The following is a 25,962-nucleotide window of genomic DNA, read 5'->3' as shown; positions in this document are numbered from 1 at the left end:
CCTGCAGAGGTTTCTTGGCTTTGCCAATTACTATAGAAAGTTTATTAAGAACTTTGCTGACATCACGTCTCTGCTCACTTCTCTTACTAAGAAAGGGCAAAATTGTAAGAACTGGCCCACTTCGGCAGTACAGGCTTTTGAAACGCTAAAATCAGGATTTTCTACAGCACCTCTCCTCAGCCATCCAATTCCTGATCTCCATTTTATTTTGGAGGTTGACACTTCTTCTATAGCAGCTGGAGCTGTTCTCTCCCAACGTGATCCGACTACCAGCAAGATACATCCTGTGGCGTTCTTTTTGAAAAAATTCAATCCTGCTGAGTTAAATTATGATGTGGGCAATAAGGAGCTTTTGGCTATAAAATTAGCTTTGGAGGAATGGAGGCATTGGTTAGAGGGTATCAGTCAACCTTTTTTCATTCTGACAGATCATAAGAATCTTTTATACCTCCATACAGCTACTCGTCTCAATCCTCGTCAGGCTCGGTGGGCCTTGTTCTTCTCCAGGTTTAATTTTGTACTTTCCTATGTTCCTGGTTCAAAAAATTCCAGGGCAGATGCTTTATCTAGGCAGTTCCAATCTTCTGAGCCTTCTCCTTTGGATTCTGAACCTATACTACGTCCAGTCAAAGTTTTGGCTCAAGTATCCTCTTTTCCAGTACAGGCTTTACATGCTGCTCAAGTCCGGGTACCATCTTCTTGCAAACTACCTTCTGGTATCCTGTATGTACCCAAAGGATTACGTCTTAAGCTTCTACGTTGGGCTCACAACAACATTTCAGCAGGTCATCCTGGAGTAACCAATACTTTGTGGAAACTGAAGCAGCATGTTTGGTGGTCCACTATGAGGAGGGATGTTAAGGATTATATTGCTGCTTGTAGTTATTGTGCTTCGAACAAACAATCTTCTCATCGACCGTTTGGTCTATTACACCCTCTTCCTATTCCTCATTACCCTTGGTCTCACTTATCCATGGACTTCATTACAGATCTTCCTGTTTCTGCTGGAAATACGACCATTTGGGTAGTGGTGGATTGGTTCTCCAAGTCTGCTCACTTCATACCTTTTCCAGGCTTGCCTTCAGCTCAAAGACTTTCTGAACTCTTTGTTCTACATATATCTCGTTTACATGGTTTTCCCACTGACATAGTCTCAGATCGCGGAGTTCAATTTGTTTCCAAGTTTTGGAGGTCTTTTTGTAAGCACTTCAGAATCAACATATCTCTTTCTACTGCACATCATCCTCAATCCAACGGACATACTGAGCGTGTAGAATCAAGGCCTTAGAATCTTTTCTTATGTAGACCATCACCACTCCAACTGGTCTCAGTATTGCCTTTGGCGGAATTAGCTCACAACTCACGCTATAACACCTCATTACAGACCTCTCCCTTTAACGGCAGCTTATGGTTTTGAACCTAGAACCTTTCCTATGATTACCCAGTTGGACTGAAGTCCCTGGAGCAGATCATATTGTGAAAAATCTCAGTAACACTGGCAACTCATTCGTCAAAATCTACTTTCCTCTTCCTTAAGACACAAGAGATATGCTGAACGCAGAAGGGTGAAGGCTCCTTTACTTTCATACTGGAGACAGAGTATTTTTATCCACCAGATTCATACGTCCTAAAACAACCTTGTACTAAGTTGGGGTCCTAAGTACATTGACCTTTTCGAATGTTTCTAAATTTGTGCTTCTGCATACCGCCTGGCTTTACCAAGACTCTCAAGATCCATTCAGTGTTTCATGTCTCCTTACTCAAGCCAGTCAGTCTACAACTGGTATTCTATCAAGAGTTAACCACCTCCTCCACTTTCCGTAGAGGGAACTTCTGAGTTTGAAGTCAGCCAGATTTTGGATTCAAGCTACGGGGGGCAATCGGCTGTACTACCTGGTCCATTGGAAAGGCTATCCTATCTCTGAACGATCTTGGGAACCAGCCTCTCATGTTCATGCCCGGTCAGTCCCCCCGGAGGGAGGGGGGCACTGTCACGCTCGGCCACTGGGAAGCTCCAGCTGTCCTCTCTGTGTGCTTGATTGACAGGTAATCTGAACCGCCCCGTTCCTGATGATGTCACTACCAGGCTTTTTATTCCGGGCTTTCCTGTTTCTTCAGTGCCTGTTTGTTTGTTACTCTTTGTGGCTCCTGTGAGGAATTCGCTGTGGAATCTCTCTATCTGCCAAACTCTGCAAAGTCTGACTATCTGGGGTTAATCCTCTAACTTCCTGATAACCTGTTTGCCGAACATTGCAAATACTAATTATTCTGTGAATCTCTCAATCTACTTGTTTACCTGTTGCCAAAACTCTGCAAATATTGTTTACTCAGTGTAAACCTCAAACTGCTTGATTATCCTGTTGCCAATCATTGCAAAGACTGTTTATTCTGTGAAACTCTCAAACTGCATGACAACCTGTTGCCAGTCCCTGCAAGTACTGATTAACTCTGTATTAACCCTCAAACTACCTGTTATCCTGCTATCTAACTTTGCATGTACTGATATTCAGTATAAACCTACAAACTGCCTGATAACCTGTTGCCAAACTCTTCAAGGACTGACCTACACATTATTAACCCTCAATCTGCCTGATAATAAGTTACCTACTCCTGCATTATTAACTGTTTCTTGTTTACCCTTCCTCAGTCTGAGTATAAGTGACTATCCCTGCTTTCCTGATTCTGTGGAAGACTTTTCCTGTAACCAGTTTCCTTACTCAGAAGTCTATTTGGCTGATATCTTGAATTACTTTGGACTCAGGCTAACCCTGCTCCATATCGTGAGTACATTGTTTTTTAGAGGTTGTCGTGGGGTCACGTCCTGGATTAAACTGAGAGTGGCAAGGGTGTTGTTAAGTACGCACTAGCATTTGGGTCTTCTTCTGGACTTTTCCTAAAATGACACACCTGTTTATCATCAGAACTATATGCCACTGATCTGTGACTGATTCTTGTTGTTAGTAAAGACCTAGTAAGTGTATTCTGCACCTTCAGCTGCTGCTGTTTATGTCACATGATCACAGACTTAAAGGGACAGTGCCCTGTACATTGGTTTTCCCTTAAAATAACAAGAAACCCCAAATGTTTTTCATCATTTAACTAGAAACGTACAGTTTTTAGCAACTTTCCAACTGACCTCTATTTTGATATTTTCTTATTCTCTAGGTATTCTTTACTGAAGCAGCAGCAATGCACTACTGGGAGCTAGCTGGGCACAATAAGGTGATCCAATGGGAAGAGGCTTGTATGTGTCACTAATCAGCAGCTAGCGCACCATAGGGCATTATATGATTTGTCACAAAGGTCCTCAAGGAATAAAGCAGATTTGATAATAGGACATTGGAAAGTTGTTTAAATTAGAATAATAAAAGTGTAATTGTGACTTTGCTTTCCCTTTAATGTGTTTCTAATTACTTTGTTTTACCTAATGTATAAAAATAGTATAAAGTGTAAGGGAAATTTCACCTTTAGCTTTAGTTTTTATGTAAAATAACTGTTTGCTGTTTGTAATTTATTTTCATTATTAAATTGTACACAGCCTTTTAAATGACCTGAGGCAGCGGCTCCTACTTAGCATAGGCAGGAGTTCACATTATATAAAAATATGAGTCTGTGATTGGCTGAGAGCTGTCACAAGGTACAGGAGCAGAACTACATTTAGAGAATAATATTTTAAACAACTTTCCAATGTACTTCTATTATTTGCTTCCCTTCTCTTGTTATCCTTTGCTGAAAGCTTTATCTAGGAAAGCTCAGGAGCAGCAGAGAGCCTATGTTCTAGCTGTTGATTGGTAGCTGAATATATATTATATATATATATATATATATATATATATATATATCTTGATTGTGATTGCCTTACCCATAAGTTCAGTTAGAAATCATTAGTGCATTGCTGCTACTTCAACAAATGATACCAAGAGAATGAAACAAATTCGATAATTAAATTAGAAAGTTGTTTACAATTGTATTCTCTGAATCATGAAAGAAAAACTTTGGATTTTATGTCCCTTTAATCAGAACCATTATTTATTATTATTATTTGTCCTAAACCATTTAATATACTTTTTACAGACCACGGCCAGAGCTCTGAGAGATATCAGGTATTGATGTAACTGGATGTGAATAAGGGAACCTTCTTCCTGAGCACAGACATTGGAGCCTGTTATCAGCATGAACTCATATGTGTTAGGTGAGTGTAATAGATATTATGCTGACTTTAATTACTGTGAAAATAGAATAGATCACGTATTGAACCAAATAAAAACTATTATATTTATATATGCATCTTTAAGAACATTTGTGTCAGTGGCGTTATAAAGAAGGAACACCCCCTATTTTGCTGAGCGACTAGGGTAAAAAATACTACCCACCTGTCCTTTTTAGACAGACTATGTCTAACAACTGTCTAACCACACCCCAAGCCTTGGTTCATTACTCAGAACACCTGCAACTTCCCCTGCCCTGACCTCACTCATGGAATACCCACAACTCCCTCAGTGTTCCCCACCCAGAACCACTACTGAATTGTGTGATTAATTTTACAGTGAGTATTATGAAACTAATAAAAGTTTTTTGGCTGTTTATATAAATGGAAGAGCCACAGCCAAAAGCTAAAGATGATCATAAGGTCACTGCTTCTTAACCCTCAAAACATCCCACACTGATTATTAGTCTGTGATGATTAAGACATCATGTTCTCACCCAGTTGGTTGTGCATGCGCCAGGAAGGGCTGTATGTGCAGTTGCTTGTGCAATGTTTAAATGAGGATGGTGGATGCCACCTCTCTTTCCAGAATACAGATGTACTTGTTCCCTGGATGAGAACATTATCCACACCCACCATGTTTAATGTGGCCCTATAACTTGTTTTCATCAGTAATCAGTCATTTAGTTTACTATAGTGTAGTAATGTTTACTTTCTATGTAATCCTTTTTTAATTTGTGATTTACAGGTAAATAAATTGAAAAATACAAAATGGAAGACTTTTTTGATTATAACATTTTTTTTTATTGAGATTGATTATATTATAAATGAATAAAGTCATATTTTTCTTTATTCTATTTATTTTTATGTAGACAAACACGTCAACAGTTCATAGCCATCCTTTACTACAGGAAGCATCAGAATCATACCGCAAACTCCATTAGTCTTAGACACCAATGGAGAGTGTGGAAAATTTTTACATGAATGGATTGTCTGCAAACTCATGAAAGGATTCACACAAGAGAAAAGCCGTTCACATGTACAGAGTGTGGAAAAAGTTTTACCAAAATGAGTCATCTGGAAAAACATGAAACGATTCACACAAGAGAAAAACCTTTCACATGTACAGAGTGTGGAAAAAGTTTTACAGCAAAGAGTTATCTGGAAAAACATGAAAGGATTCACACAGGAGAAAAACCTTTCACATGTACAGAGTGTGGAAAAAGTTTTACCCAAATGATTCATCTGGAAAAACATGAAATGATTCACACAGGAGAAAAACCTTTCACATGTACAGAGTGTGAAAAAAGTTTTACACAAATAAGTAGTCTGAAAACTCATGAAAGGATTCACACAGGAGAAAAGCCTTTCACATGTACTGAGTGTGGAAAAAGTTTTAGACATAAGAGCTATCTGAAAACTCATGAAAGGAGTCACACAGGGGAAAAGCCTTTCACCTGTACAGAGTGTGGAAAAAGTTTTACCCCCAAATTAATCATCTGGAAAAACATGAAAGGATTCACACAGGAGGAAAAACCTTTCACATGTACAGAGTGTGAAAAAAGTTTTACACAAATAAGTAGTCTGAAAACTCATGAAAGGATTCACACAGGAGAAAAGCCTTTCACATGTACTGAGTGTGGAAAAAGTTTTAGACATAAGAGCTATCTGAAAACTCATGAAAGGAGTCACACAGGGGAAAAGCCTTTCACATGTACAGAGTGTGGAAAAAGTTTTACAGAAAAGAGTGCTCTGAAAAAGCATGAAAGGAGTCACACAGGAGAAAAGCCGTTCATATGTACAGAGTGTGGAAAAAGTTTTAGTCTAATAAGTAGACTGAAAACTCATGAAAGGATTCACACAGGGGAAAAGCCTTTCACATGTACAGAGTGTGGAAAAAGTTTTACAGAAAAGAGTGCTCTGAAAAAGCATGAAAGGAGTCACACAGGAGAAAAGCCTTCACATGTACAGAGTGTGGAAAAAGTTTTACAGAAAAGAGTGCTCTGAAAAAGCATGAAAGGAGTCACACAGGAGAAAAGCCTTTCACATGTACAGAGTGTGGAAAAAGTTTTACAAGAAAGAGTCTTCTGAAAAAGCATGAAAGGATTCACACAGGAGAAAAACCTTTCACATGTACTGAGTGTGGAAAAAGTTTTATACGTAAGAGTCATCTGAAAACTCATGAAAGGACTCACACAGGGAAAAGCCTTTCACATGTACTGAGTGTGGAAAAAGTTTTACAAAAAAGATTAATCTGAAAAAACATGAAAGGATTCACAAGGGAAGAAACTTTTCACATGTTTAGAAAGTGGTTTTTTTATTGAAATCCAGTATCACAAAACACCAAATATTTACACACAAACTTTATATACACAGTGTACAAACCTTTTTACAGTTATCCTAAAGAGGACAAACTCTCTAAATAGAAGCATCAAAAAGGATTATATTGTAAATAATACTTTCTAAATCCCAGTTATAAAACCCCCAGATTTAAAGTGCTCTTGTGCACCTCAATTTCTCTCATATAAATGTGATAGAATACAAACACGACACAGGAATATACAAATCTGTCCTCATACTGACCAGTTTACACAACCATTTACCACCAAAGCACCCCGAGTGTTGTTTATTAATATGCCAGTGTTAGGAGTTGTACGTTTGATTTACATACAGGAGAAAATAATTACATTTACATTATAAAGGAGTCTTTTTATAAATAGACTTAGAAAATGATGTAAATAGAACATCAGTCTCAATGACATTTGGGAGATATATTTAATGTGCACATCATGTGGATGCTTAGCATTGTACATGTTATATACCAGAGGAATTACTGAGGGGAAACTGATTTTATTTCACTAGACACAGTATCAGTAACCGGTACATACGTGATCATAATCAGTTTAATTTAAATGTCTACTATAACCTACGTGTATACTGGGTATGTAATATGTTTGTCATGTTCTGTAACTTGATATTATGTCTGTTTGTTGTTTTCATGTTAGTTAGAAGCCACAAGAACTGATAATAGCACAGTATATATATATATATATAATTCACGTCATAGATTATTTAGTTATGCTTATAAATATTTTTAAATATGTCAAAGATTTTCTGTCTGTTACCCTCTGTTATTTGAACTTTTCTTTACACAAGTATATTATGTATCATATACTATTATGAGTCAAGTATTATAAATATTTACATATAAATTAAGATGTTTCATTTACATATAATTTGTTATTTTTATAAATTAATTATTCCAGGATAGTTATGAAAGAGTTAAAAAATATTAAATACATATCTAGGTCCTTTGAAGTTATTATTTGTTGTGTGTTTTTTTTTCTAATAATTTTGTTTTTAACTTCTAGTGGAGAAGGGGGAAAAAAATCAGACGAATAAATATCATTTGCACTTTCATCATAATTACTGTTATAATAATATAAAGAGCGGCACATTGTGTCTATAACCAAAATATGACCCGCTAAACACCCAAATTTGTGATGTAAATTATTGAATGTAGCAAAGACTTTTTCAGGCATTTTTTTCTTTATTGGAGAATAATAAGATCTTATACACTTTCACAGAAAATGGAAAAGAGATTTAAAAAGAAACAAACAAGGTCTCATGCAAGAGACAATGGGACCGCATTATCAAGATCTGAATGCCCCTGTTTCTGCGTGAGCCTTAAGGCTCGCCGAAAACAGCAGTTATGAAGCAGCGGTCTAAAGAACGCTGCTCCATAACTTGTCTACCTGCTCTGAGGCCGCGGACATCAATCCACCCGATCCTATACGATAGGGCTGATTGACACCCCATGTGAATCTGCAGGGGGGGCATTACACAAGCAGTTCACAAGAACTGCTTGTGTAATGATAAATGCCAACAGCGTATGCTGTCAGCATTTATCAATGTGCGGCAGACATGATACGCTGCATTGTATCATGTCTGCTTGCACATTGATAAATAGGCCACAATATTACAAGCTGAAACTCCCTAAATGAGGGATTTTTAACAGTGATTATAAAGAAAACATTATCATAGCTCAAGTAGATTTTAGCTCTGCAGATAACAATCACAAAGTTATATGTCACTTCAATCAATTTTCAAGAAAATATGTTTATCTGAGAAGTATCCGCTTTCAAATACAGAATAAAAAAGTTGAAGACATTTGAATCAGTTTGTGCTTTACAAATCCCATTAACAATATTATATATTTTTCTTTTTAAATGGAAAGAGTTCACAGCTGCATTCATTACTTTTGGGAATTAAGAACATGGCCACCAGGAGGAGGCAAAGACACCCCAGCCAAAGACTTAAATACTCCTCCCACTTTTTTTAAGTAATCCTGTCAGTCTCTCAGTGAGGGCCTGGATGAAAGTTAGAGTCCAGAGATTAAGGGAGAGTCTTTCTGCTAAACAATCCCGACTCATGTCAACAGCTCCACAAGCAATCAGCGTTAACAAACTTTGCTTCACTGCTTGCTTTCTTCTCTCCATTCCATGGCGGAGGTGATGCTACTATCCTTCACACTTGAAGGGCCATGTTCCTGTTCCACGGCGTAGATTCTGGTAAGATCGTTTCATATTACTTCTTCAGAATGTACTGTAATTCATTTGTTTCCTGTGGGGTCCTATCTTGCGGGCCTTATGAAGTATATAATACAGGGTCTCAGTGAGACTCCTTTCGTGTCTTGGAATCGAGGGTTAATGTCTCCTGAGGGCGATTATTGAACAGGGTTTTTTTTAATCCTGTTTGTTATGTGATTCAATCTGCTTATGTGTAGTGTTAACTGGGCTCATGGCTTAGAACATAAGGGCCTTTGGAAGTAACGCAACCTTATGGTTGGGCATTCTTTTTTGGACTGTAAGGTTCACCTTGTGACCAGGCGTGAATACATTCTGGTTCCCCATTTCTGCATTCCTGACCATGTGGCGACGGATAAATTCTGATCCGCAGGGGTCTGGTTCATAGGAGGTGGTGAGTGCCCCGGCCATTGTGGGTGTCAGGTGCTGTTTAGTTTTTGTTTTTATAGTCCATATTGGCATATTTTCTATCCAGTTATGGAGGATTCTGATGCTGAGACTGTTCTTATTTCAGTCTATCAGTGAGTTGTAATCTCTCTGGGTTGTTACTTTCCATTTGGAGTCTTTCTGGGTCCGTGTCGAGATGATGTTGGACCTTTTGTTAGATTCCTTTGGGTCTACGGCCTTGTTGTCTGTTTCTATGGAGTCGGTTTGGCACCCGCGCTCTGTTGGGATGGCTGTGGGTATTCTTCCACTCTTTTTTGAGCTGGTTGTCAGGGTGCCAGGAATCAGACTGAGACAAGAAGTGCAAAAATAATCACACCTTTATTAATAGCAAAAATTAATAAAAAGTCCATAAGTCAAATAACAAGCCAGGAATCAAAACCAGAACTGGTAGTCAGACGAGCTGAGTCAGGAGCCAAAGCGAATAGTCAGATGAGCTGGAATCAGGAACAAGGAGAAAAGCAGAGTCAGGAACAAGCCAGGGATCAGGAACCAGGAGGGACGTCAGACAGCCAGGTAATACACAGGAGCTCTCACAAACAGGTCTGAGACAATGCAAGGGCAAAGCATACTGAACAGAGGCCCTTTAAATAATAATTGATGACATCACAATTCTGAGACTGCATCCTGTCTCACACGGATGATGTACACCAGTCTGGCCATAAAAGGAAGTGCAGGAAATGAGCAGAATCACACAGTATGCACCAGAGTCAGAAAGAGAAGTGAGTAAAATGGCTGCCAGCAGCACATGGCAAACAGATCAGGGGAAAAAACCTGACAGTACCCTCCCCTCAACGAACCCTCCCCCGCGGGAGGATAAAAGGCTTATTGGGGAAATGGGCATGGAAGGCACGGAGGAGGGTGGGACCGTAGCCCCTCCAGTGAACCAAATACTGTACCCTGCCCCTGGACATACGAGAGTCAATAATGCTGCTGACCTCATACTCCTCATGGTTGTCAACAAAGATAGGACGGGGACGAGGCAACACAGTGGTAAACCGATTACAAACCAATGGTTTCAAGAGGGAGAAATGAAAAACAAGAGCGTAGGCCACAGGAATGACCCGTTGGAGTATTCGATAAGGACCAACATAACGGAGAGCCAGTTTATTGGAAAGCACACGAAGGTTCAAGTTGTGGGAGGACAGCCAAACTCTCTCACCAACCTGGTAGGAAGCCACGGGCAGACGCTTACGATCAGCCTGGAACTTTTGGCGCTGCATAGAACGATGAAGGCAATCCTGAATCTGTACCCACGTGGAACGGAGTTGCCAGAGATGCTCCTCCAAAACTGGAATACCCTGAGACATGAATGAATCGGGCAACAAGGATGGTTGAAACCCATAATTCGCTATGAATGGGGATAACTTGAAGGAAGCATTAATAGCACTATTACGAGCAAACTCTGCCCAAGGTAACAGTTCAGACCAATTATTGTGGTGATCTGAGACATAGCAATGGAGGAACTGTTCCAGAGCTTGATTAGACCATTCCGCAGCCCCATTGGATTGAGGGTGATATGCCGAGTGAAAGGAAAGCTGGATGCCCATTTGAGCACAAAAGGAATGCCAAAATCTGGAGACAAACTGGCTACTCCGGTCCGACACTATCTCCTTAGGTAACCCATGTAAACGAAAGACCTCCCGGGCAAAAATTGAAGCAAGCTCCTGAGCGGTAGGCAACTTCTTCAAGGGAATGCAATGTGACATTTTAGAAAAATGGTCAACCACCATAAGGATAACAGTATTGCCATTGGAAACAGTGAGCTCAACAATGAAATCCATGGAAAGATATGTCCAAGGATGGTCACCATTAGCAATAGGTTGAAGAAGACCCACAGGAAGATGTTGAGGAGTTTTATTCTGTACACAAACTGAGCAGGAGGCAACATCAGAACGAAGAGTGGGCCACCAGAATTGTCGAGTGACAGACCAAATCATTTGGTTCTTGCCTGGGTGACCTGCGGCTTTAAGATAGTGGTAAGTGTGTAAAAGTTTAGTTTGAAGATTCTCAGAAACAAAACACTTACCACTATGTTTCTCAGGAGATGCATTGGTTTGTGCAGCCAGGATCTCCTCCCCCAAGGGAGAAGTCAAATTAGTACGTATGGTAGCCAAAATATGGTCAGGAGGTATAAATGGAGTAGGTACAGACTCCTTGGACAGAGGCGAAAATTGTCGAGAGAGGGCATCAGCCCTAATATTCTTACTACCAGGCAGGAAGGAGACCACATAATTAAACCGAGACAAAAATAGCGCTCATCTGGCCTGTCGGGACAACAAACGTTTTTCTTCAGATAGATAAGTTAAATTCTTGTGGTCAGTAAGAATGAGCACTGGCACGCTAGTACCCTCGAGAAGATGCCTCCATTCCTTGAGTGTCAAAATTATGGCCAGTAATACCCTGTCACCAATTTCATAATTGCACTCCGCTGGAGACAATTTCTTTAGAGAAGAAACCACACGGATGCAAGGAACCATCAGGCGTAGGACGTTCAGACAAGAGGGCACCTACTCCAGTCTCAGACACATCGACTTCAAGAACAAAAGGCAGGACAGGGTTAGGATGAGCCAGAACTGGAGCGGCAGCAAAGGCAGTCTTAAGACTATCAAGGCCTTAATGGCAGTAGGTGACCAATGGAGTGGATCATTCTCTTTACGAGTCATGTCTGTGATAGGTTTGACCAAGGATGAAAAGTTTTTAAAAAACTTTCTATAGTAATTGTCGAGCCCCCAAAATGTTGAATAGACCGAAGACCAACTAGGCGAGGCCACTGCAGATCCATGGAGAACCCTGCAACGGAGATAACATAACCTAGGAAGGTTACTTGAGTCTGATGGAACTCACATTTCTCGAGTTTACAAAACAGGCCGTTCTCACGTAGTCTCTGAAGAACCCGTGTAACATCAGAACGATGAGCCTCAAGTGTGGGTGAGCGTATGAGGATGTCGTCTAAGTACACCACAACAATCTGTTGCAACATATCTCGTAGGACATCATTAATAAATTCCTGGAAAACAGCAGGAGCATTACATAGGCCAAAGGGCATTACAAGATACTCATAATGCCCGCTCCTGGTGTTAAATGCTGTTTTCCATTCGTGGCCCTCTTTGATCCTAACGAGATTGTACGCTCCTCTCAAATCAAGTTTAGTAAAGACCATAGCTCCCTTGAGGCGGTCAAAGAGTTCCGTAATGAGCGGAATAGGGTAAGCATTCTTAATGGTAAGACGATTAAGACCCCTATAATCGATGCATGGTCTTAACTCGCCACCCTTTCTCTTCACAAAGAAGAAGCCAGCCCCTGCAGGAGAGCAGGATTTGTGGATGATCCCCAGCGACAGAGCATCAGCAACATACTCCTCCATAGCACAATTCTCCGCAACAGACAGAGGGTAAATGAGGAGGCATTGTACAGGCACGCACCTTGTCAACAATATCTAGGAACTCTTGGTACTCCTTTGGCAATTGAGATACCGAAGACGTGCACAAGACTTTAACTGGTTTCCGAAGAAAAGTGGAAATACATTGCGGAGACCACAACAAAATTTTGGACCTGTGCCAGTTGAGACTGGGATTTTGCTTTAGAGCCAGGGATAACCCAGAATAACCGTAAAATGCAGAGAGTTTATCACCTGGAACTGGGGGCTTTCAAAATGGAGAGCTCTAACAGCCATGGATAACGGAGCAGTTTCATGAGTAACGAGTGCAGGCTGAAGGGGCCTGCCATCAATGGCCTCAATAGCAAGCAGAACGGACCAACACAAAACAGGAATGGAGTGCTTTGATACAAAAGCACTGTCAATGAAATAGCCCGTAGCACCGGAGTCAACAAGAGCCTGGGTGACTATGGAGGAGTCCACCCAGGAAAGGACAACCGTGACCAAAGGTTTCTCCTTTAGCGGTTCCGGGGACGAGGATAAAGTACCCAAGGTCTGCCCCCGACAGGACCTTAGGTGTGAGCATTTCCCGGCCATATAGGGCAAGACTTCAAAAGGTGGCCCTGTAACCCACAATAGAGGAAGAGCCCCTCCCTCCTCCTAAAGGCCCTCTCCGCTGTGGAGAGATGCGTGAATCCAAACTGCATCGGCTCAGCAGTACAGGGTGACTCGGGACCAGGAGGCATGGGAGGAGAGGGCGGCATGGGTGGGAACGAACACGTAGGAGACAACGGAACAGGAGGCTTCCGCAAGCACTCCTTGAAAGAGGGCCTCTCACTTAGTCTGATGTCAATTAGGATCAAAAAAGACGCCAATGCCTCGAGATCTTCTGGTAAATTTCTGGCAGCAACTTCATCTTTAATCGCATCAGAGAGCCCATGAAAGAAGGCAGCAACAAGGGCTTCATTGTTCCAACCAACCTCTGCAGCAAGCATATGGAACTCAATGGCATACTGAGCAACAGATCTTGTACCTTGCTGAATGGACATGAGTCGTTTAGCAGCAGAGGAGGAGCGAGCCGGAACATCAAATACCCTTCGAAAGGAGGCCACAAGTTTAGGGTGATTTGAAATCACAGGTTTATTAGTCTCCCACAAGGAATTAGCACAGGCAATAGCTGTGTCAGAGAGTAATGAGATGAGAAATCCCCCCTTAGCTCTGTCAGAGGGAAACGCCTGAGGTAACATCTCAAAGTAAATGCCCACCTGGTTCAAAAACCCTCTGCACTGATTAGGATCACCTCTATATCGCTGAGGTAGAGGTGCATAACTGGACATGCTCCTGGTAGGACTAGGTGCAGCAGCAGAAACAGGAGCAGCCATAACTTGCGGGACACTTTGGTCCAAAAGTGCAGCGCGAGTCAGCAGGGTTTGCAGGACTAGTGCAAATTGATCCAAGCGGTGATCCTGTTCATCCATCCTGGAAATTATGGCAGGTAAAGGTGGATTATTAGCACCATCAGGATTCATGGCCCTTGCGTAATGTCAGGGTGCCAGGAATCAGACTGAGACAAGAAGTGCAAAAATAATCACACCTTTATTAATAGCAAAAAATAATAAAAAGTCCATAAGTCAAATAACAAGCCAGGAATCAAAACCAGAACTGGTAGTCAGACGAGCCGAGTCAGGAGCCAAAGTGAATAGTCAGACGAGCCGGAATCAGGAACAAGGAGAAAAGCAGAGTCAGGAACAAGCAAGCGATCAGGAACCAGGAGGGACGTCAGACAGCCAGGTAATACACAGGAGCTCTCACAAACAGGTCTGAGACAATGGAAGGGCAAAGCATACTGAACAGAGGCCCTTTAAATACTAAGTGATGACATCACAATTCTGAGACTGCATCCTGTCTCACATGGATGATGAACACCAGTCTGGCCATAAAAGGAAGTGCAGGAAATGAGCAGCATCACACAGTATGCACCATAATCTGCAAGAGAGGTGAGTAAAATGGCTGCCAACAGCACATGGCAAACAGATCAGGAAAAACCCCTAAAACACTGGTGTTGGGGTTCTTCTGACCCCCTGTTTCAGACCTGCCGACACTTGGGTTGGCCCGGCTGGGAGTAGGTTCTGAGATGCGTTGTCATCTTCAGGATCTAGGTTGGCATAGTGGCTAGCTCCCTGAGTTTACAAGCAGGAGGTCTAGGGTTCCAATCCACCTTCGGGGTCTGGTGGTAAGTAACCTCTCAGTCTTGGGGTGCAGTCGGCCTCGTTGAGGGTATGTGCTTCCCCCTTTTGGAGACCTATGTGTAGGTTTGGTGGCTTATATTGCCTAGAGTGTGCCCTCTGTCTGGGAGGGTTTTTGCAATCTGTTCTCTTGCTGGTGGCTTTTTACTTCTTATCAGGTGTTCAGTGCCATCCTGATGATGGTGGTGTGTTCTTCACTTGGGTTTTTAATCTCGGTCCATTACATGTTTTTTGTGTTTGAATACTTCAGTAGTTTCATTTCTGATGATGTGAGGACTCCATCTTCAGTTTTCATTTGGTGCTTTTGCACAATGTTTGAGAAAAAAGTTTCTCTGTTCCGATGTCCGGTCCTAAACCTCTGGTTTCTGCTTGGTCTGGGCGTAGCCTCCTGTTGTTTGTCAGGACCCTGTTGGTCATTGTGAGCTGGGCTCGTTATTGGGGGTTTTCCTTTTATGGATTTTGTGGTAATCTTTCGGTTTCCCTTTAGTTCTTCCTTGCCCTACCCCTTTGGGAGTTTAGACTGGTGTTCCCTTCGTTAGTGAGGGGTGAATGGGTTGGGAACGACTGTTGGGTGACGGTGTATCCTGGAGGACTGTAGGCTCAGTTGAGTCCGGGTTTTGCAATCTCTAGCTAGGCTTCTGGACTATCTGCAGGTCAGTGTCCTTGGGGTTTTTTCCTTTTCAAAGTTTTCTCTTCTTCGGATGAAGCAGGGTTTTTGTTGGGTAGTGGTCTCAGGCTTGGTGCCTTTAGAAAGGGCCGCCTATTGTACCCTCCCATCTTGGCATTCAGTGTCCTCTATAGCGTGTGTATTTTTTTACCAAAAGTAATGAATGCAGCTGTGGACTCTTTCCATTTAAGAAGAAAAACTTAAATTATGCTCGCCTAATAAATTTTATTGGTAACAAAAAAAAAAATTGAAGCATTGGGTCTGAGTACTAGTAAATTTATCCTTTTCACCCTTGATGTTGAAAGTTTCTACACGTCCATAACTCATGTTATTGGTGTGGGGGCTGTCAAAGCTGTCTTAAGTAGCAGCAGTGATTTTTATACTACTCAGATTTATTTCTTTATTCAACTATTGGAATTTGTTCTTTATCATAATTACTTTTTGTTTCAGGATGAATATTTTTTGCAGGTACAGGGTACAGCTATGGGTTCCATCGTCGCCCCTAATTACGCCAATAAGCTAATGAATATGTTTGAAGAAAAATTTGTATTTCCTAACTTTGACTTCATTCGATGTGGCGCGTGTTGGTTGCTCTACATAGATGATGTCTTTGGAATTTGGCTGGGCGACGTTGGAACCCTGATTGCTTTTGTAAATTATTTGAACAGTTCCACCATCCACTTAAAATTTAAACTCACTTATAGTGAGGAGGATTTGGTGTTTCTTGACACCAAGATTATTAAAGTTGATAAGTCGATTTATTTAGGAAACCCACTGACTGAAATAGCATTCTTCACTTTGACAGTGCTCACCCCTTAGCCCTTTTAAAAGCTTTACCCAGAATATATATGTTTTGAATATAGTTGAGAAAGTTACCTTGTAGTCCAAACTTAGTTAAAGAAGTGACCAGATGGTACCAATGAACCCAACCAAATGCTTTTTCAGCATATACAGGGAGTGCAGAATTATTAGGCAAATGAGTATTTTGACCACATCATCCTCTTTATGCATGTTGTCTTACTCCAAGCTGTATAGGCTCGAAAGCCTACTACCAATTAAGCATATTAGGTGATGTGCATCTCTGTAATGAGAAGGGGTGTGGTCTAATGACATCAACACCCTATATCAGGTGTGCATAATTATTAGGCAACTTCCTTTCCTTTGGCAAAATGGGTCAAAAGAAGGACTTGACAGGCTCAGAAAAGTCAAAAATAGTGAGATATCTTGCAGAGGGATGCAGCACTCTTAAAATTGCAAAGCTTCTGAAGCGTGATCATCGAACAATCAAGCGTTTCATTCAAAATAGTCAACAGGGTCGCAAGAAGCGTGTGGAAAAACCAAGGTGCAAAATAACTGCCCATGAACTGAGAAAAGTCAAGCGTGCAGCTGCCAAGATGCCACTTGCCACCAGTTTGGCCATATTTCAGAGCTGCAACATCACTGGAGTGCCCAAAAGCACAAGGTGTGCAATACTCAGAGACATGGCCAAGGTAAGAAAGGCTGAAAGACGACCACCACTGAACAAGACACACAAGCTGAAACGTCAAGACTGGTCCAAGAAATATCTCAAGACTGATTTTTCTAAGGTTTTATGGACTGATGAAATGAGAGTGAGTCTTGATGGGCCAGATGGATGGGCCCGTGGCTGGATTGGTAAAGGGCAGAGAGCTCCAGTCCGACTCAGACGCCAGCAAGGTGGAGGTGGAGTACTGGTTTGGGCTGGTATCATCAAAGATGAGCTTGTGGGGCCTTTTCGGGTTGAGGATGGAGTCAAGCTCAACTCCCAGTCCTACTGCCAGTTTCTGGAAGACACCTTCTTCAAGCAGTGGTACAGGAAGAAGTCTGCATCCTTCAAGAAAAACATGATTTTCATTCAGGACAATGCTCCATCACACGCGTCCAAGTACTCCACAGCGTGGCTGGCAAGAAAGGGTATAAAAGAAGAAAATCTAATGACATGGCCTCCTTGTTCACCTGATCTGAACCCCATTGAGAACCTGTGGTCCGTCATCAAATGTGAGATTTACAAGGAGGGAAAACAGTACACCTCTCTGAACAGTGTCTGGGAGGCTGTGGTTGCTGCTGCACGCAATGTTGATGGTGAACAGATCAAAACACTGACAGAATCCATGGATGGCAGGCTTTTGAGTGTCCTTGCAAAGAAAGGTGGCTATATTGGTCACTGATTTGTTTTTGTTTTGTTTTTGAATGTCAGAAATGTATATTTGTGAATGTTGAGATGTTATATTGGTTTCACTGGTAAAAATAAATAATTGAAATGGGTATATATTTGTTTTTTGTTAAGTTGCCTAATAATTATGCACAGTAATAGTCACCTGCACACACAGATATCCCCCTAAATAGCTATAACTAAAAACAAACCAAAAACTACTTCCAAAACTATTCAGCTTTGATATTAATGAGTTTTTTGGGTTCATTGAGAACATGGTTGTTGTTCAATAATAAAATTAATCCTCAAAAATACAACTTGCCTAATAATTCTGCACTCCCTGTAAGGTGAGAATATCAGCGTCTGATTGTGGAATAAATTTGTTGTATTTACCTTTAGACCAAAAATAATCTAGAACTAGGATAGTCTTGCGAATATTTGCGGATGAATTACGATCGACCATAAAACCAGTTTGGTCCATGTGAATACGATTAGGTAACACTAATTGGAGTCTCTTTGCAAGAATACTAGATAAAATCTAGTAATTTGTGTTTAAAAGTGATATCGGATGGTAAGCACTAAGACTAAGAGGATTTTTCTGTTTTTTCAAGATTAAGGTAGTAAGAGCTCTTTTAACCCTTTGGCTGCTAAGCCATTTCCCACCTGGGTGCTAAGATAGTTTTGAGCTTTTTGTTGCAGTTCACGTTAAAAACACTTTTAGAAGTAAAGTTTGTGTGAATAAGCTATACAAACTATATATTGTTTTTTTCAGCAGACCTAGCAGATTTCAAATATACCATTATTATATGTGTATGCCTCAACAGGTTTTAAAAATAACAATAAAGCATAAAATATGAAAAAAGTGTATTTTTGTACTCCACAATCAATACACATTAGTTTGTAATTTTATTTTTCTAAACTCTATCACCAAAACCTGTGTTGCTAAATATTTGCAGTAGGTAACCGGTCTAAAATAAGCATAAAATTAAGAACATTTCACTGTGTTTTTCCTACTGTTTTATTGCCGACGTGTCAATTTGATAGACCTTAATAAAAAGCATCTTTAAATTTAATGTATTGTTGCCAGCAATTAAACGGCTCTAGCCGTTTGGGAAATTTAAGATATGACAACAAAACTACACCCCAGCTGCATCAAATTAGGTCTTATTTGTATCTGTATCACATATCTGAAGTGTGCAACAAATAAGCGAATATCACACTTGTAAAAAAAAAAATTAAACAAAGCAACATGTTCATTTATATCTTACACACTCCAAATTTGTGCTAGCAATACATGCAGCCCCTCATTTGATGCACCAAGGGGTGTACTTTCCAAAACTGTGTACTTTGTATATTGTATCTTAAATTCCCAGGTGGCTGCAGCTGTCTAATTATAGACATCACCCCAAATGTTTAAAGACAATTTTTAAATAAGATTTTCAAGGTTGCCATATATGCACTTAAACAGCTCTAGCCACCTGGGAAGTTAAATTAGGGTACATAAAGAACACATTTGTAGAAAGTACAACCCCTGAAGCATCAATTGAGGGGCTAAATGTACTTCTAGCACAAAAGTGCGCAAATATTTATGGAATATGGTGCTTTGTTTAGAAAATATTTTTTTCTAAGCAAAGTGTCATGTTCATTTATGTCTTACGCACTCCAAATTTGTGCTAGCAATACATGCAGCCCCTCATTTGATGTGCCAAGTGGTGTACTTTCTAAAACTGTGTACCTTGTATACTGTATCCCTAATTCCCAGGCGGCTACAGCTTTTAAACTGCAGACATGGTTACCTTAAAACACTTTAAACATATAGGGGTTATATATGAAATTAAACAGTTTTATCTACCTCATTAATTGACTAACCTAATTCTAAATGATTTTATTTTATGTTTAAAAATATAACACTCTTTTGCACTACCCACACAAGCATTACAGGCACTCACACTGGTTGAATTAGCACATGGATACCCATTTCTAGCATTAACGCCATGTTAAGGCTTCAACCCTTGCTACTGACCATTCACACACCTTTCATGTCTGATTCACTCACAGAAGCACCCACCCCTACCTATATTAAGACTTTCATCCCTACTACTGACCATACACATACCTTTTGTATCTTTATTCACTCACAGAAACACAACCCCTACCGCTGGCCAGTCACACACCTTTCTATCTCCCTTCATACGTACCTTTTGCTAGGGGAAACTCAATCACTGGGCTAGTCAGACGTAAGCCTCAACCAGGGCACTGTGCTGGTCAGGCATAAGCCTCAACCATGGCACTGTGCTGGTCAGGCATAAGCCTCAACCAGGGCACTGTGATGGTCAGGCGTAAGCCTCAACCAGGGACATGTATCTGTCTCCTGGGGTTGTGAGGATATGCAACTAGTATGTTTCCATAGTATGATAAATACGGAAGCATTCTGGAATGCATAGCCCTGGTTTAGAGGGGCAGTCTGGACAGTAGTAGCAGGTGTCTTTACAACGTCCATTCTGACTGCAAACTCTACACCTTCTACTAGGGAAAGTTTTTTTCACAGTAGCTTGTATAAACTAAGAAAAGTGACGGCCATGCAACCTTGCATTCTCCTCACTTGGCCTAGTTACTGGAATATCCCCTGAGGAGAGAAGGCTTTTAATAATAGATTCCTGAAATTTCAGGAAACGTAGTCCTCTTCCTTGGGTGGCCTGATACAGGACAAATGCATTAAGCATTGACAGTTGTATCAAGTGGACTGCCAGTTTCTTGTACTATGTATATGTTTTGCGAGAAGCAGAGTATAGTTCAAGCATCTGGTCAGTCTTATCTATCCCTCCAATATTCTGATTGTAATCTAGGACACATATGGGTTTCATAGTTGGAGTGCTCTGCCCCCTGACATAAACAGGTGATGTGCTCTCATCATTTATAGATGTGAGAAGATGCACATCCTTCTTGTCTGTGAATTTCACAGCTTGCAGCTCATCAGAGCACAAAGCTGAAGTCTCTCCTCTCTTTTGCTTTCTGAACATGTGAGTCGAAAAGCCTTTGCGATTGGCACGGATTGTGCCGCACGAAACAGTGCCCTTGCTATAAATAAATAAATAATGGCACAGAAGGGTAAAAGTTATCCACATATACATGGTAACCTTTATTAAATGTTGGGTGGAGTAAGTCCCACATTATTTTTTTCACTGGCAGCAAGGGAGGAGGGACAGCAAGGGGGTGTTAGATCAGAATCCTTGCCAGTGTATACCCTAAAATGATAGGTGTATCCACTAGAGCTCTCACACAGCTTATACAGCTTGATCCCATAGCGAGCTCTCTTAGAAGGAATGTAGTGTTAAAAATACCTCCCTTATATAAGATCAAGGATTCATCTACCAATATGTTCTGGCCTGGAGTATAGCACTCCTGAAATCTTGCCAATAAATGGTCAAGAACAGGCTTTATTTTAAACAATCGGTCATGTTCTTGGTTGTCCCATGGCAGAGCATTTGCATTATTATTATAATGCAAAAACTTGAGCAGTAACATATGTCTGTCCCTGTTCATTGTAGCAGGGAAGATAGGGGTCATCTGAGTAGACTGCTTTGACCAATATGAGGCTATGCTTGGCTTTTGCACAATCCCCATTAGCAGAGTGAGGTCCAGAATTTCTTCATCTCTTGCAAATTGGTCACAATCCATCAATGTGCTCTGGCATGGCGGCTCAGTTCTGCACCAGCATTTTGAAAAAATTGCTCAGCATACAGATTTGTCTACTGAACAATAAATTCTAAGAGCTCATCATCCACAAACAACTGAAAGTAGTTGATGGGTTCAAAATTTGCAGTGCCCACCAAGAGGCCAGAATTGCCAGTAAATTGAGGCAACACTGGCTGAACCATATTAGGGGAGGTCCAGTTGTAGCTTGGAACAGGCCTGCCCATGACTCCCACAGTATGCTGTGTGGACACTGTGGATGTTGTTGCAACATCCCCATTTTCCTGACTCCAACAGTATGCTGTGTGGCCACTGCAGATGTTGTTGCAACATCCCCTATGCCCATGACGCCCACAGTATGCTGTGGGGCCACTGCGGATGTTGTTGCCATCCCTCTGCCACGGGAACTGACAACTCTGAACTTTCTGCAGCCACTCCGTGGCTCAGTTGGTTCATCTGTCTTACTTGACCTGTCACTATATGATGACAGACCAGGGAAAAAGTCGCTGTCAGAATTTTCTGCAGCAGATGTGTCATCAGAGAAGGAATCAGAGTCTAAGTTCATAAAAATATCAGCTGCTTCCTCAGCACTGATCAGACGCTTAGCCATAATTCTCTTAATAAAAATAAAGATATTTTCAAATTATGCTGCTAGAAATAAAAGATAAATTTTACTGCAAAAAAATAAGCTTTTTGCAGCAAAAATGAAAGGATTTTAGACTATGGGGAGAGCTTAGAAAGAGGATGCTTACTCACCTAACACACAGACCAAAAGACTGATAATACAAATATAATTATTTTTTTATAAAAAGCTTCCCTCTAACATTGGTAATTTGTAACCACATGATATAGGTGATCATGGGATTACAAATATAATATCAGGAGCCATATTGGAAAAGGGAATGTGACATTTTATAGCTAAGTGATCACTGCATTTACACTGATTACTACAGTGATCATTTAGTTAGAATATATAAACCAATTTTTTTTTTTTAAAAAAGATATATTAGTTCATTTTTAGAAAATATATTTTGGGCGTCTCTAGGCAGTTTTTATTTTTATTTATGAGCCCCTAAAGACCCCATATCTTTTTTTTAACATTTTTACAAAATTTAGTTTATTAACTTTTTATTTGTTCTTGCAGATGCCACATGGGATTACCTTTCCAACGGTGTGTCTTGGGGGTCTGTAGCTGCTTAGATGCCTGAGATACAGGCTTCTAAGCAGCATGCCCCCATCTCCCTATAACTGACAATTGTCTATTGTCAATAATTTGCGCTGTGACGTCATCACGTCATTACGCGTGATGTCACTGTGTGTAACGTGAAGCCCTGGAGATGCCAGTCACTATGCAGGCCAGGTCGCCGGGGTAGGAGCCGGTGGGAGCCCCCAGATTTCCCTCAAAGTGGGAGAGTGTTAGTGACGGCTCTGAGCCGTCGTTAGCACCGGACTGAGACAATATGCGACTGCTCTGAGCCGTTGTTAGCACTCAAGGGGTTAATGGTATCTTTCCATGAGAGTATTAATGATTGAATAAGTAAAGTAGAGTGTGGAGAATATCAGGAGCTCGAATTCTGTAAAATTAATTTGGGATTTGATCAGGACCAGCTGCATTGTTTAAGGATAAGGCCTCAATGGCTGGCATTATCTTGAGTTCTGTAATAGGTTCGTTGAGGGTTAAACATTCTTGAGAGGTTATGGTAGGGGTGCAGATTTGATGCCAGAAGTCCTCTTTATTTTGGATATCAATTGTGTCCTTATCGTAAACTTTCTGGTAAACTTCATAAAATTCATTGGATATATCCTGGGTCTCAGAGAAAGATACAGCTCCAATCTTAAAGGGACAGTCTATCATAGAATTGTTATTGTTTTAAAAGATAGATAATCCCTTTAATACTCATTCCCCAGTTTGCATAGCCAACACAGTTATATTAATATACTTTTTACCTCTGTGATTACCTTTTCTGTGCAAACTAGACCCTATTATATTGCCCCTTTCCACAACTAAAGGTGAGTCATCTGATGGTATGTATAGCAATTTTGGGAGGGTAAAAGTGACAAAATGTATAAGGTCGTCAAACTCTTGTGTTTTAGAGAGGCCAATTATTCGGAAATTATTGCGCCTTGAGCAATCTTCAATATCAGAGAGTTTCTCTCGTAGTTTTATTAGTTCTTTATTGTCCTCTCTTTGAAGCAATTCAAAATTAAGAAACTGATCCTCAATATCAGAAATGCATGATTCCGCCTCAGTGAGCCTATTGGCGTATTGATTGACATTGCTAGAAAGGGAGGCCACATCTTTCCTAAGCTGTTCAAATTGGGGGAGAATCAGCTCAGAATTTTTTTTAAAAAGGTCTTGTTGGTCGTCTTTATATGGGGATGAAGAACCATAATCTATACCTTCTTGTATAGGCTCTTGAGCCTGTTTACCTTTTCTTTCTCTGTTCCTCCCAGCCATTAGGGGTGATTTTGGTTTAGCGTGGGTGATAAATTTGTCCATAGGAAAAAAAAAGTGAAAAAAAAAAAAAAGAGTATTCAGACCAAAATAACATGGGCAAGAATGTGTGAAGAAGTGATAAGTAGCAAGAGAAAAAAAAGGAGGATAAAGGTTTAAGTGAATAGGGGGGAGGAATCAAGTTTTATCTCAAGGCAAGGATATGGTAGTGGCAGAAACGGGCTGATCTAGCAGTTATCAGTACAAAAAAATCAAAATAACAGGCCTTAAAATAGGTATTGATAAGTAGGAGACTCCCTTCAAACTGGGTGTGTAGGTATGATATGGGTGTATATCAACAAGTTTTATAAAGTACTAAAAGATAAAAAAACATAAACAATATAAAATAAGGAACCAAAATAACATAATTTATGTAAGAACTTACCTGATAAATTCATTTCTTTCATATTGGCAAGAGTCCATGAGCTAGTGACGTATAGGATATACAATCCTACCAGGAGGGGCAAAGTTTCCCAAACCTCAAAATGCCTTTAAATACACCCCTCACCACACCCACAATTCCGTTTAACAAATAGCCAAGAAGTGGGGTGATAAAGAAAGGAGTAAAAAGCATCAACAAAGGAATTGGAATAATTGTGCTTTATACAAAAAAAATCATAACCACCATAAAAAAAGGGTGGGCCTCATGGACTCTTGCCAATATGAAAGAAATGAATTTATCAGGTAAGTTCTTACACAAATTATGTTTTCTTTCATGTAATTGGCAAGAGTCCATGAGCTAGTGACTTATGGGATAGCAAATACCCAAGATGTGGAACTCCACGCAAGAGTCAGGGAAAAAAAGGAGGGAAAAAAATAAAGACAGACAATTCCGCTGAAAAAATTGATCCACAACCCAAATCATAAGTTTTAATCTTATAATGGAAAAGAAAAAAATGAAATTATAAGCAGGAGAATCAAACTGAAACAGCTGCCTGAAGAACTTTTCTACCAAAAACTGCTTCTGAAGAAGAAAAAACATCAAAATGGTAGAATTTAGTAAATGTATGCAAAGAAGACCAAGTTGCTGCTTTGCAAATCTGATCAACTGAAGCTTCATTCTTAAAAGCCCAGGAAGTGGAAATTGACCTAGTAGAATGAGCCGTAATCCTCTGAGGCGGGGATTTACCCGACTCCAAATAAGTGTGATGAATCAAAAGCTTTAAAGGGACACTAAACCCAAAAAAATTATTTCGTGATTCAGACAGAGCATGCAATTTTAAGCAACTTTCTAATTTACTCCTATTATCAAATTTTCTTCATTCTCTTGGTATCTTTATTTGAAATGCAAGAATGTAAGTTTAGATGCCGGCCCATTTTTGGTGAATAACCTGGGTTATTCTTGCTGATTGGTGGATAAATTCATCCACCAATAAAAAAGTGCTGTCCAGAGGTCTGAACCCAAAAAAGAAGCTTAGATGCCTTATTTTTCAAATAAAGATATCAAGTGAACGAAGAAAAATTGATAATAGGAGTAAATTAGAAAGTTGCATAAAATTGCATGCTCTATCTGAATCACGAAAGAAAAAATTTGGGCTCAGTGTCCCTTTAACTAATATGCCAAAGAAATGGCAGAAGCCTTCAGACTTTTCCTAGAACCAGAAAAGATTACAAATAGACTAGAAGTCTTCCTGAAATCTTTAGTAGCTTCAACATAATATGTCAAAGCTCTTACCACATCTAAAGAATGTAAAGATCTTTCCAAAGAATTCTTAGGATTAGGACACAAAGAAGGGACAGCAATTTCTCTACTAATGTTGGAATTCACAACTTTAGGAAAAAATTCAAATGAAGTCCGCAAAACGGCCTTATCCTGATGAAAAATCAGAAAAGGAGACTCACATGAAAGAGTAGATAATTCAGAAACTCTTCTAGCAGAAGAGATGGCCAAAAGAAACAATACTTTCCAAGAAAGCAATTTAATGACCAAAGAATGCATAGGCTCATACGGAGGAGCCTGTAAAGCCTTCAAAACCAAATTAGGACTCCAGGGAGGAGAGATTGATTTAATGACAGGCTTGATACAAACCAAAGCCTGTACAAAACAAAGAGTCTCAGGGAGTTTAGCAATTTTTC

The 25,962-nt window shown here is 40.3% G+C and overlaps 1 pseudogene; it reads left to right on the top strand.

Moving 5' to 3' along the window:
- LOC128660036 (zinc finger protein 721-like) overlaps window positions 1-25,962 on the top strand; it is a 663,758-nt pseudogene that overhangs the window by 501,351 nt on the left and 136,445 nt on the right.

The sequence above is a fragment of the Bombina bombina genome, chromosome 5 (assembly GCF_027579735.1).
Source record: "Bombina bombina isolate aBomBom1 chromosome 5, aBomBom1.pri, whole genome shotgun sequence".
Classification (NCBI taxonomy): Eukaryota; Metazoa; Chordata; class Amphibia; order Anura; family Bombinatoridae; genus Bombina; species Bombina bombina.
The sequence above is the reverse complement of the archived record's forward strand: the minus strand, read 5'-3'. Positions and strand labels throughout refer to the sequence as shown.